Below are 13,384 nucleotides of genomic sequence, written 5' to 3'. Positions count from 1 at the left end.
CTTTAACTGTTGTATTGGGGGGGGGGGGAATTGTTTTGGAATCCAAAACATAAGGTTGGTTAAATTGAACCCAAATAAATCATATGCGCTTTACAAATACATATGTTAAATTCCTTTTCACACATCTGAATTGGCAAATATATGTTTTATACCTAATATTTATTTTTATATTACAAGTAATATATTAAATATGCAGAGGCCTTGTTGTTTTTTTTAAAAAAAACCTCTGTAGAACTGCAAAAATCTCCAGAGCTAGCAAGTATTTGACAAGTTAACTTGATCAGTAACACTGTTTAAGTAACAAAATAGTAGTAAGACTAGATGCTATATTTACCTGAATCTAAGGCAACCCTGAATTTAAGATGACCCCCCAATAATTAGAGTCTATATATGAACAATTTATAAATTTGTTATAATTCCCCACATATCAAATCTGATATTGCAGGGGCATTTTAAAGGAATCCAAAGCACTCCTGCAGTAGGAAAGCAGTGGCAGGGAGGGCAGGGAAGGAGACGGGTGATAGCGGTAGACAGTGTGGAGATGCTGGGTGGCAGACAGTGGGGAGGAGACAGTGGAGGGGCAGATAGTTTGCCCCCTACCTTCTATCCTGTTCCTCCCTTGTGCCAGTCCCCAACCCTGCCCACAGCCTTTGCTTCCAGCCTTCCCTTCTTCCCCCTCCCCCACTCCGTTTGCCCTTGCTCCAGTGCTGGCAGGAGCTGTCCCCTCTCCACCTTGCAGCACAAAGCAAGGATCCAGCCTGACTCTGTAGCAGTAGTGTGTGGCTGGGGTCAGTCTCCAGGCTGCAGTGGAGATAGACCTTGATGGTGTCAGACCAAAGGTAAGTGGGGAAAGGGCAACACAGGGCAAAAGCTGTGAAGGTAGAGGGCAGGGGAAATGGTGGGAAGGGGGTTTAGGGTCCTGAGATGGTAGGGGAGGGGCAGGTGGGGGCAGGCTGTGGCTGCAGCTCTGGCTCCTGTCTTGACAGTAGCTGCCTGCCCCCTAGCTGTCTTGTACTCAATTCCAAGATGAGGGGTACCCCCTTATTGTAAAAGGGAGGGGGAAAACTTGTCTTGGAATTAAGTAAATGTAGTACGACAAGGACTATTACTTTGTATTGTAATTTAGCCTTAATTTTGTACTGCATAAATGATCATTTGATTTTATTATTAATATTTTTTACCACACAGTAGCTAAGTGATGTTTTGCACTGCTTACTTAAATTTAAACCTTTACACTTTACCTGGACTATTTTCAGCACTAAGTGGAAATAGAAAATTATGCCATCTCATGTTTTCTGCTTAAGATTAATTATGAATTTAGCATGTGAATTTTGTTTAATTAGCATTAAAAAAATCCAAATTATGCTAATTAGCATGACTGTGGAAGCCTGATTTACGCTCAAAGGAGGCATGAGAGCCACATTTAAGTCTTGCTCTTCCTTTTCCTCCATCTTTCAAATACTCACAATATTAATTTGAGCCAGTTTGGATATTCAACTTCAACATTGTTGTGTGGCTTGAAAACTGACAGAAAGAAGGTAAATGAAATGACAAATGACAAAATATCATCCTGGCAAGAAAGTGTCTAATGAAGTACTGTAGGTTTCTATTTTAGGTTCAGTTTGATGTTAACTTCATTAATGATTTAGCTCACAGTATTAACAGCCCCTCAGAAAAAGAATATTGTCTGGATGATATTAAATTGGAGGAGGTGATAATCAGCAGTTGACTAAGAAATGCAAGGCTAGAAAAATATGGTTAGGGAATAACAAAGGTATTTTAGCTTGGAAAAATACGAAAATGAGGCATCTCAGGGGAAATATTCCAGAGTGCAGATCTTTAGTAGGCGGGGGAAAAATTGAGAAACAATGTTATTGAAACTTGCACTGTTGTTATTAAAACATCAATTTTTACTGAGACTGAATACACTGTGACGTCACCTGCATCTCAGATGCTAGCATGCAGTACCTGAGCATGTGGTTCACATGCAGAGCACTTTTAACAGCTGCAGAAGTAACGGTGGACATCAGATTTAGTTTTGAAAAATGTGAATTTTCAATCTAGGGCTGAATGGGAAGAAATAGACTACTATAGTTTTAGTTTTGATATTCAGAGAAAAACACAGTGGACAATGGAGATAATGGTCATCCCTCTGTGGTATCCATTTGTTTTCAAAATATTGTGACTACATCTGTTTGCTTCATTGCTTTTGGTAAGGTAAGAGTGAGTTTAGAGAATAAGCAAGGCATGTAAGTTAAAAAATGACTTATGATGCAAGAGTTAAACATTTAAAAATTGCATATGGCAATATCATTTCAACATTTAGATAGTGATATTAGGAACCTATAACAATAGGAACCTAAGAATAAAATACTTCAGATGAATAGCAATGCAGGAAGGCATGAAGGAGGATCCTGATGATGACACTAGGCTGTAGAAAGTTCCCCAAAAGAAAGGTGGAAAGCTCCATTCCTTGTGACTTTTGAATTAGACCTGACAAAACGCTTGTACTATATAGGAAGCAGTCCTGCAATGTCAGGAAGATAACGGGATGGCCAAATAGGTCTTTTCCATCTATGAGTTTATGGTTCATTTCTGCTTGTCACTGATAAGGACTGTGGGGCCAAATTGGGCTGTCAGTTATACAAGCATAAATCAGTCAAAACCCACTCATTCCCTCACAAATGAGAGCAGAATCTAGTTGCTGCACTATATCTCTCATTCTCTTTTCTTTCCATTGAAAACCCAGTCTTCTCCATAGCATCCTTTCATTTATTTGTTCTCTTTTTCTCTCCTCTTTTCTCCATTTGTTCGCTCATTCTTCTTCCCTTTTCCATCCCTTGACTTCAGTCTGCAAAAGAAGCCGCATGACAATTTATTATACTGTGCCACTTTACTGATAGGCATCAAATAAAAGGCAGAACCATACTTTATCTGTCAGGATCATCTACCATGACATGTGTCTTAGACATCACCATCACAGGTGTGTAAATTAAGTCTCTCTCTCAATTTCTGGTGGTTCTTGTTAAGTAGCATTAACAGGAAAGCAAGACATTGGGGTCAGTGACTATCTGTCATAATGTCTTTGTAACTGACCTGCAATAGAAGAGGAAAAATCAGGAAAAAAAGACTAACTTTCACCAGCCTCACTTGAGAACCCAACATTTCTCTATTATATCCTCCTTAGTTTTCATCATATGCCCCTTCTACTCCCAAATGTTGGCTTTTTTCTTTTTTATTCTTCTTGTCTTTCTTTTCTCTTCTTTCTCTTTCTTTTTCTTTTCTGTGTAGGTAAGCAATGGTATTAATCCTTAACATGAAACTGCTTGCAACATGTTGTACCATTAAAAGAGCTTCATATCCCACAGTATTGCTATGGCCTCAGTGTAATATGTAATATCACCCTTTGATATTGCAAAAATCTTAACTTTAACTTCATTAGATGTAGCTCAAGAGTGTTAAATGTAATGACAGCGTTAATTTAAAATTTCATAACTATCACTTCAGCTTTAAAACAAATAGTTTGAGAAACAAAAATAAGTACTTCAGTAGAAATATTTGAGACGTTTATGTAATTATCAGAGGACTTACCTGCGAAAATACAATGGGTCTTTTTTCTTTTCCTCGGTAGATTGCCCAAAGTTGCTAGTCCAATGGAGAGCAAAATCATTGGTTTCAAACCAAATTGGGTAAAAGTGCATTTCACTTTCAGACTTAGGCTAGGTCACAGAATATAACACTTAAGATATTGATGACAGTTATGTGCATTGTTTATTACATTCAGACCCACACTAGGGACATTACTTTGTATAGAAGAAAGAGGTCAAAGTCTATGAGTTGCAGTGATTGATGGTAAGAAACTCAGTGAAGTTATAAGGGTCACACTGTGGAGATGACACAGAATCCCACTGAGAAAAATACCATGTGCTTATAAATATTTGCTTGCAAGACCAAGCCAGAAATATCAATGTGAGTTCAGGAGATTGAATGAATATACTTTGTTTAAGGGTGTACCTGACTTCTGTAATTCATTGTCACTGGATATTTTTGTGGATAATAGTTTAGTGTTTAAAAAATACCTTTGCAGAGTGGCCATATCTTCAAGTGCTTTAACCTGATGCATCTCTGTTGAGTACACTTGAATCTAGATTCCGTTAACTAATAATTTGGTCCGACATTTTCCATTAGGCTAGCTGAGTTAAAATTTTCAAGGTCTATCAAGTTGTCATTCTGTGAGATCTAGTGATCTCTAGAGAGTCTAAAAAGAGTGTCTTCCCAGGGGTATATTGTATGATTGATCATGTGCATCATAGATGACTTACCCCTTTCTAGTGCTTTGTGCATGAGAGTATTGTGATCCAGGAATTTTAATGGAAAAATGAATGGTTTTAAGGTAGAGTGCTTCTGCCTCATTTCCCAAGACTATATTAATGTCTATTACACATGATTTTCCAATTACTATCTTAATACACAAAGCAATGGCACTATCCCTTATGTAAGCCAGTATTTCCTATTTGTATCACATACTGTAACATTTATTACGTTTGTTAAACAAGTTAGTTGCTTTCCACTGAGACAGGATATTAGACAAGATAAAGTAATTCTTATGCTCCTATATTTTTCTAGAGATTTACATACCCTTAAGAAGCTACATTTTAAGCAGGCAATTTTTGCAGCTTATCTTACATTATCCTAGAATGTAAACAGGGACTAGTGGAACTGGAACACTTTAGATCTTTCACAAGAACATAAGAAGATAAAGTCAAAAAAAAATTTGATCACATTTCAGTTGTGCTTGTACAGCCAAAATCCCTACATATCTTGCATATGTACATATCTTGCATATCTACATATCCCTACGTACCCTAGTGTTTCTGACTAGTATTTAAATAAGTATTTTTAAACTAAGAGATCAACTTATAGGCATTGTATTTTTGTAATGGGCAGCATGTTTCATCTCTTACTTTAATGAGTCAGTATATGGATAGGAACACAAATTCAGGCCTTGAGCAAAGCTTTGATTTCATCAGTTGAAATTGCAGATATGATTTTTGACATCTTATTAATTGAGATAATGTCTTTTGCTCTTGCCCTGGTAAACTGCCAGAGGGAATATAATGGAAAGTGAATTCAATGCTCAAAACATTGTGAAGTGTGAAAAATGGATATCATAGTTTTACATAAAACTAGAATTAAAAATGCAAAATAATGAGGATATAAATATATTTGTCCTTGGATTTTGATTGTGGAATACAGAGTTTTTAATAGGGGTGTACGAAATGGGCCATGTTCGATTTGGATTTGGATTTAGCCTGAATCAGGGACAATGATTTGATTAATTGATTCAGATCACTGTCCCTGATTTGATTTGGCTGAATCTGAATCTAAAGATTCAATGCTTAGTCGGAGAATCAGCATTTGAGTCATAGACACAGCTTTAAATGTTTTTTCCACTACCTTGAGGTACCAGGTGCAGCTCATGAACACTGATGCTGGGGCTCATACTTCTGGTTGACTTCCAGGTCTGCCATGGAGCATGCAAGGCACCCTCCATGTCCCCCATGGCTCGGCAACCGGGGGGATCCCAGGTGACCCCAGACCCAGGAGGCACCAGTTACTGAGCTGCAGGGGTGTGTGGGTGGGGGGGCAGTGCACTCCTCACCAGACCTGGAAGTAGACCAGAAGAGCTTCTGGTCCACTTCTGGGTTTGCTACCAAGCACCCTGGGGACCACCCCCTGTCCCCGCACTCCTGTGGGATGCTGCATCTGCCCCACCATCTTAGTTTTCACAAGCCGGCTGGTATCTTGAGGAATGTAAAAAGAACATTTAAAGGTGTGTCTGTATCCATATTGCTGAATCATTTTTAATCTCTTCAAATCGATTCGGAGGGTTCTGATTCGATTCAAAGAGATTAAAGCGTCTCCTGACTGGATTCAGACTTGGAGATTCAGTCACCAAATCAGGACAAATCTCCACCGAATCGAATTAGGGGCCAAAGCTTTGCATATCCCTAGTTTTTAATATTCAGAGATAAGCATAGACCCCGTATTTAGGATTCCAGATGCATCATTCTCATGACAATTAAGATTAGTCCTGATGGTAGGTCAAAAACTGTTTTTGACATACTTGGAAGATACAGAAAAATCAATAGGTCACCCTTTCCAGGCCACCCTTTACACATTGCAGGTATCATGCAATTAACTGTTTAATTATACAATTACCTTGAGACTAGCTACATGTGCAAAGTAACTATCATATGATAAAAAGCTCCAACCAGCTATAAAATTAGACCTCAAAAATGTGTGTTCACTTTATGGCTGATTGCTATACAGTTTTAATTTGCAAGTGTAGCAGGCCCTCTTCTGTGGCTATACAGTTTTAATTGCATGTATAGCAGGCCCCATCAGCTGTGGGTTCCCAGCTGTAGCATGGCAGGAGATATGATTATGTGGATTGCCCATTAGATCCCATTGTACCTTTACCTGAACATGTAGAGGAGACGTAAGTCTTCTTTATCTTCACCCCCTGTATGTGGCAATAACACATTTTATTTTTTCCAAAGGGAAGTGCAGTTCCAACAGCAGTAATATATCCTTCCTCTCCTCCTGTATAAAGAATTAAGAAATGAATAACTGAATATTCCTTATCCATGGCAGAGTTCAGGTTATTTTGCTGTGGCTCCATAGAGGCAAATTCAAGACCTGCTCTACATGTCAATGACCAACTTGAGTCAGCAGCCCTGCAAATGGTTTCTAGTCATTTGGGCCAAGGAGTCAAAGGTAGCCGTATAAGATACTATCCATATTTGCACCTTTGTGTAGCTACAGAAACTGGTGTCTTACCCATGCTAATGCGGTAGGCCACTTTTAGCATTTCTTATCCCCTTCCTGTGAAGGTTGGAATCAGAGGTAGGAAAGATTGGGCAGTCCTAGTGCCTGTCCCAGAGGTCTCTTCTGAGTTGGGAAGAGAACAATGGCCAACTGAGCTGAAAGCTTGGCCCTTTTCTTCCAGGCTTCCAATATATGACACAAAGGCAGAACACAGAATATGCTGGTTACCATTCTTTTAGTTATAGTCTAAGATGTCAATCAGCAATGGCCTACATGGTCTGGAGCATATTTTGTTAAAAGTAAAAAACACTTAGGAAGTGTTTGCAAGTGTATCAAACGGGCTTGTGAAAATATTGTCCCAGACTTTAGGTGTTCAGGGGCTCACCTTCATATTGGATCAGGAAAAAATATGATATTTTTGCCCTGTTTTTTGTATATCCCATACCTCTCATTTTCTTCCTTCAGGAAGGTTTGGATGTTGTATTGGTTAATTCACCTGTGTTAGTCTCCTTGTTTTATGTAATCTTATTTGTTACAGTGTCTAAGCAAACTGGGAGTCATTTTAGATTACAGTAACCCTAGAGAAATTCTAGGTATCCCCAGGGATATACAAATACAGTAGTGCTCCTGACTTTTGTACCATGCAAAGTTTTCATTCTTTGTACATAAGTATTTATTGAGAAGTCATGTAATTTGTGGTTCAACAGACCTATCATTCAAACTACAAATCTGATAAATAACAAATTTATAGTAGTATTATGTAGCTCTTTGCTATGAAATTAGGGAGGCTGCAGGGAATTTGTAGAGGTTGCTGAAGAATGTAAATAGAAACAGTAGGGGTGATCTGTAAGTGGGACTCAGGGGAAAAACAAAAAAAATGAAATATGTGAAATATATTGGCTACTCTAAAACTTTCTGAATTTTAAAATATTATAGCATTTTAAAATATTTTATAAGCATTAAGTAGCTATGTCTTAGAATAAGATTGCTGGGTAATTATTGTTCCCATTACAGAGTTGAAGATACTAAACAAAGTGTATTGAATATACCCTAAGGCCATGGAGGGAATCAGAAGCAGAATGGGGTTCAGAATGCTGAAGATGAGTTTGTTGCTTCTAGTTCTGTATTCAGACTACAAACCTCTCTCACCTGCTCATTTACAGGCTTGTCTAACTTAGTATGGCTTGTAGATATTAAGATCAGCACCTTTAGTCCCACTGATGTGAGGAATAGATTTTTTTCTTTCAAGGGCAAAATATTTCATAAGCTTTTTGCTTATGTTGAATACAAGCTAGCCATAATATGTCACCATCATGTTTTCTGTCTTTACCTATTATTTAGCTTTATTTGTATGAGCTGGAAATTTCTGTTCATTTCCCAGTGGGCATGTGTTTGTATCACAAAACCACTATTTTCTCGGCCTTAACTGACACCCTTTTTGACAGCTGGCAGTACAGAGAAAATGAGCTGAACAAGCAATAACACTGAACTTTTCTTGTTTTCACAGGTGATGCACTGAAGTCAGGGTTGATGCAAATCGGCAGGGCAGTGCAGGGCACTCACATTTCTGCCTTATGTTCTCTGCTATTGTTCTGGTATCTTTCATAATAGAAGGAAGTTTGGCCAAGAAATAGAAGCTATCCACCTTTCAGAATGTGCTAGGAAGTCTTTAGTGTCATTTACATAGCCATTGAAATCAATGGGAGTTAGGAACCTGGTATATTTGCATGACACAGTATTGGAGTCTATAGTGCAATTACTTTGCATTGGCATGGCACTGCACCTGAGCTATAGGGAGCCCTGCTTCTCAGCAGAACTAATTAGTACAGGCACAGCGCCACCCTAATACAGCTATATGGCTTTCAGCTCCAGAAAAAGTACATGCAGAGCTAGCTGGCGAGGTCTGCAAAATGGTGCCTTGTGCTGTATAAATATACCCCTAAATACCTTTAAAAATCTAGCCCAGTAGCCCAGTAGTTTTCAGCCCAGTATGCTGAAAACTAGAATTTCCAGAATTAGAGAGCATTTTAAAATTGTGTAGTAAGAATATGGTGTGAAATCATGACCCGCTGATGTCAACTTCCAGTGAGTTTAATAGGGCCTCACATTTCATTTTAAAGAAATAGCATTTCCTAGATTAGCATTTGCTAGATTAGTCTGATCATGGTAAATATTACTGAGGGACTCAAAGTGAACTGTGCTTAAGTGCATAGCTCAATCATCAGTTTTAAGATGACATTAGAAATCAGTTGCCCTTTTTCTGACATTTGAAGAATCAGGGGATGATCCTTGTTCTGCTAAAAATGTTGCCTGGCATGAGATGTTCAAGCTCTGTAGGCAGTTCTTGTTGCATAGATGTCACCTTTTAGAGTAGGCATGGCATCTATTGAATTCAATGTGTTGTATCATAATTTTCCTTTAAAGAAAGAAGCATTGTTTTTATATGCCAATATTGACAGCATTGTGTTGCAGTAGGCAAGAGAAGCTCACAATTCAGCTTTTTGTATCACTTGATTGCAACCCAAATTTCAACCACAGAATCAAAATGAGTCATTTTCCTCTCTCCATATGGAGAAAGGGAAGAAACAAATTATCATATCATATCACACATCATCAGATCATACAAATAAATACAAAGACTGTCTTAAGCTATAATTCATCATTCATTCATCATTTATCAGTGTCTGTCCCCGTCTAAGCACATTTATTTCTGTTTGTAAGTCGGTTAGAGAATGTTTGGCAATAAAGAACTTAAATTCAAGATCAAAATATTTTCCAAATGCTAAGTAAATGTTTTGGTTTATTTTTAGGTAATGTTAGACCTCTGAATAGGCTATCAATATCGAACTGTGTTTCCTAGAAATATTAATTGTTTTTGGATTCCATGGCTAGACATTTAAATTCATCTTCTAATGTAACTTCTGTATGCTTTGGCAGCTGAAACACCATGTTCATGTCAGCTGGAATTAGAAATGCTAGGATAAACCTTTTTTTTAAATATTGATACTGTTTTTGGTATTGTCCTACTTTCATTCAGGTTCATTTAGATTTCTTAATGTGTGGTTTAGTTAATAGTTTTTAATCCATAGGAGGTCAAAAGAAGGACCAAAAAACCCCTTTAAGTAATGTGCTGATCTGAACTGGCATTGTCTTCTGTTCCCTGCAGTAATGACGGTGAGCAGATACTGCGTTTTATTCTAAGCAAACCAAATCATGATACTTAATAAATTTTTCATATAAAGACAGCTAGGTCAAACAGGAACTCCCTGTAGAGAGAGAATTGCACAGAGAGGACTAAGCTTCCCTACAGCATTTCATTTTAAATGAGACATGTAGAGAGAAAACAACCCTTTTTTATTAATCACATAAAGCTTTACTAATTGGTGGGCTGTTTGGGGGACTTTTTTTTTTTTTGGTCCTGTAGTATTATAACTTATTTTATTTGCATTCATTACCAATTGAAACAATGTAATTGCTGCTAAAAATAAACATTCAGGATAGCAAAATTTTAATGAATGGATTGTGATTAAAAAAAAAATCAAACAAGCTGACTGCTTATTTTGACAACTCTCCTAATGCATCTGAAGTTGTCCTTCCTTCCTTGTTGTGTCCTTGTGACAGGGTATTTAGCAGAATTTGCAGATTCATAGGAATCTGATCGGGCCACACTATGAGCACTTCTGCCTCTAACTTGTGACATCCAGAGTGTCAACCATGCATGTTGGTGCCCATACCACTCTGGCCCTTGAAGTTGTCTATACGGGTAAAGAGTAACACACATGCATACACAATAAAATTAGTCCCAGTATTGAGGGCTTCATTAGGAGTTAAGCTGCTTATAGACATAAATTGCATCTATCCTCTGCATGGGAATGACTTTCATACACAGGACAGGTATTCAAAGTCACCCATCCAATATCCAAATATGTAAAGATGTGTGCCATTAAGTACAAAACTGACTAGATGTACATTGTGTAGTTATGCGGACAGGCAGAGTGTATTGGCTATATGCACATACTTTACTACTTTACAAACAAAAGTATCCAGATGTATTTGTATTGTTGGAGACTAGGCCCACATGCTCAGCCTATTAAGCAATAATGGTAGCATTTTTTATGTTTAGCTATTCTTGGCAATCATAAACTAACCTTCTAATAAAATGCTGAAAAATTCTGCCTTGGCAAAAGTTTCTAGAAATGAAAATGCAGTATGAGATGACATGGGACACCCTTCATGTAAATATACAATATCAATTAAAAACCAATGCCTGACATCCCAGGCATTTTGGCACTGTGTTCATTAATATATGATGTAAAATGATGTTGGCTGGGAGGCTCCTAGAAGTAATTTTTAGCAAAATGTTACTCATTATACATAGGAGGCATATATTTAATTACAAACTGAGCTGATTTTGACATGATTTGGTTATACGACGGTGTCCTAAAATATTTTTTTTCCGTGCCACCAATGTTCTCTAGTTAGTAAAATAGCAAAAGATCAGATGGTAAGAAAGTAATGGTAGGCAGAAGTAAATTACAGGTTGTCAGCTGATGTTTATGATGTCTTAAATCCTATGTTGATGGTACTTCATCATTTTTTTACTGTGAGGTTTGGCATTAGACATAGATATAATGTATTTTCAAATATTACTTGAGATTATTTGAAAGAGAAGAGAGAGTTCTGCAGTTCTGCAGACTCAATATGGTTCTTGAGTGTAATGTAGCTGCACAAAAGGCAAATACAGTTTTGTAATACCTGAATAGAAGCATTAGGTGCAGAATATGGGAAATGATAGCACCTGTTTTCTCAGCACTGGTTAGCCCTCACCTAGAGTATTCTGTGTAGTTTTGGGCTCAATATTTTAAAAGGGACACAGAAATTGGAGACAGTCCACAGGTGTGTGACAAAAATGATAAGGAGCTAGGAAGGCAATTCATATCAGGAAAAGCTGAAGGAAATAGGCATGGTGAACTTCTGGAAGAGGTGCTTAAGAGAGGACATGATAGCAGTCTTAAAATATCTGAAGGGCTCCCATAAAGAAAAAGGAGAACCCCTTATCTCTCTTGCTGCAGAGAGCAGCTCATGAACTAATAGGTTGAAGTTGCAGTAAAGTAGGTTTAGACTGGATAACAGGAAAAACTTCCTAACTGTTAGAACAGTAAGACGGTCTGCCTGTTTTTGTTTTGTTTTCTCTTTCTTTTTCTTTTTTAAGCCTACCTCAGAAATATTTGAATACTGGCTGTAGCCAAGGCTGGGGATTTTGACTGGTGTATGCCAGTGGTCCTGCTGGAGCTTAAACATAGAGGTTCCTGGCTAGTGGGTCTTGCCCATCTTTTTAAAGCCAAACTGATCACTATATTGTGGTCAGGAAGGAATTTTACCCCATAATCAGATTAGTACAGACTGTGTTTGCCTTCCAATCTGTAGTAGGAGGCATGCCCTCTTCCTTGGATCTCTTGTATTATTTTAAGCACCTTTGCTGCAGTCTTTCTACTTTATATGTGGTTGTGTCAGGGTTGACTCGGTAGTTTGTCTACTAAGTTAGACAATGGATTTGGATAGGATGGTCTGGATAGGGATGACCCTGCCTCAGGCAGAAGGTTGGACTAGATGACCTCAGAGGGTCTCTTTCAGCCTTAATTTACTCTGATTTTGTAAGGAAGGGGATATGTGGGCTGAAGACATGCTTGCCAGCTGGGGCACAAAAGAACTTGGTCCAATCCTTATGTGTGGGCCTTTCTGTTGATTGTGATGGCCGTTAGATGCATGCTAAAAATAGATGCTGAAAAAATTGTGGAATTTTCTGTATTATCACTGCTCTTGTTACCCATGCAACTAAGTTAAGATAGTACAGGTATGCCGGCACCTGCTATAACTACATTTTCATTTTACTCCATAGCTGTACCCTGTGATTCAGTGAAGATGTTATTCACTTGGTACTAGCTAAGGAGGTGAGAAAGCAGATCTATATCATGGATCATGTCGGGGTTCAGGGAAGTAGGCAGAATAAAAAGCCTCAGGTCATCAACTGTCCATAAATTTATGGACAGGCAATAAAAGACCAGGCTAAAAATGCCTCTCTGTGAATCCATAAAAAATGTAAATTTCCATTTAAAAATGTATGCTGGGTCTCTCATGCCACTTGTTTGTGTCTCTAATCTGGACCCTTGCCTCTGGCTCCTGATCTTCCCTGCTCCTTATACCCTGGCTTGCAACTCAGTTGCAAGGCACCAAGCACCCAAACCCCAGTCTTTTCCTTTATGTCCCTTGAGCTATGAAGATATGTCTCAGATGTGCCCCTTGAATCCTGGAGGTTTGCCCATCAGATGGAAGGCCATCTCCTCCTGCTTTCCCTAGGCTATGGGATCCAGCCACACCCATGTCCACAAAGTTGTTTAGGCATTCCCCAGCTGACCAGGGAGACTTGGAACCCGAATCCTGGAGTTTTCTGAAAACCTTGAACATGAATCAAGGTAATTCTGGTCTAAGGCCCTTGGAAGTTACCTGGAGAAAGAGGGGAGGGAGCAGCAGGCCAGGGGATGGGGGAGGGTAC

General features: G+C 38.4%; 2 long non-coding RNA genes across 2 annotated transcripts in view; one reads left to right on the top strand and one right to left on the bottom strand.

Annotated features, from left to right (window-relative positions):
* The window catches only part of LOC109302383, a 479,734-nt gene that overhangs the window by 376,707 nt on the left and 89,643 nt on the right, over positions 1-13,384 (top strand). The gene's annotated exons all lie outside the window — the stretch shown is intronic.
* The window catches only part of LOC109302382, a 37,774-nt gene continuing 30,879 nt past the window's right edge, over positions 6,490-13,384 (bottom strand). Inside the window, exon 4 of the long non-coding RNA XR_002098731.1 lies at positions 6,490-6,606. This is a non-coding gene — a long non-coding RNA (uncharacterized LOC109302382). The remainder of the gene's footprint in view (positions 6,607-13,384) is intronic.

The sequence above is a fragment of the Gavialis gangeticus genome, unplaced genomic scaffold (genome assembly GCF_001723915.1).
Source record: "Gavialis gangeticus isolate Ggan-Ray unplaced genomic scaffold, GavGan_comp1, whole genome shotgun sequence".
Taxonomy (NCBI): Eukaryota; Metazoa; Chordata; order Crocodylia; family Gavialidae; genus Gavialis; species Gavialis gangeticus.
Note: the sequence above shows the minus strand (reverse complement) of the source record. Positions and strands in the feature narration are given on the sequence as shown.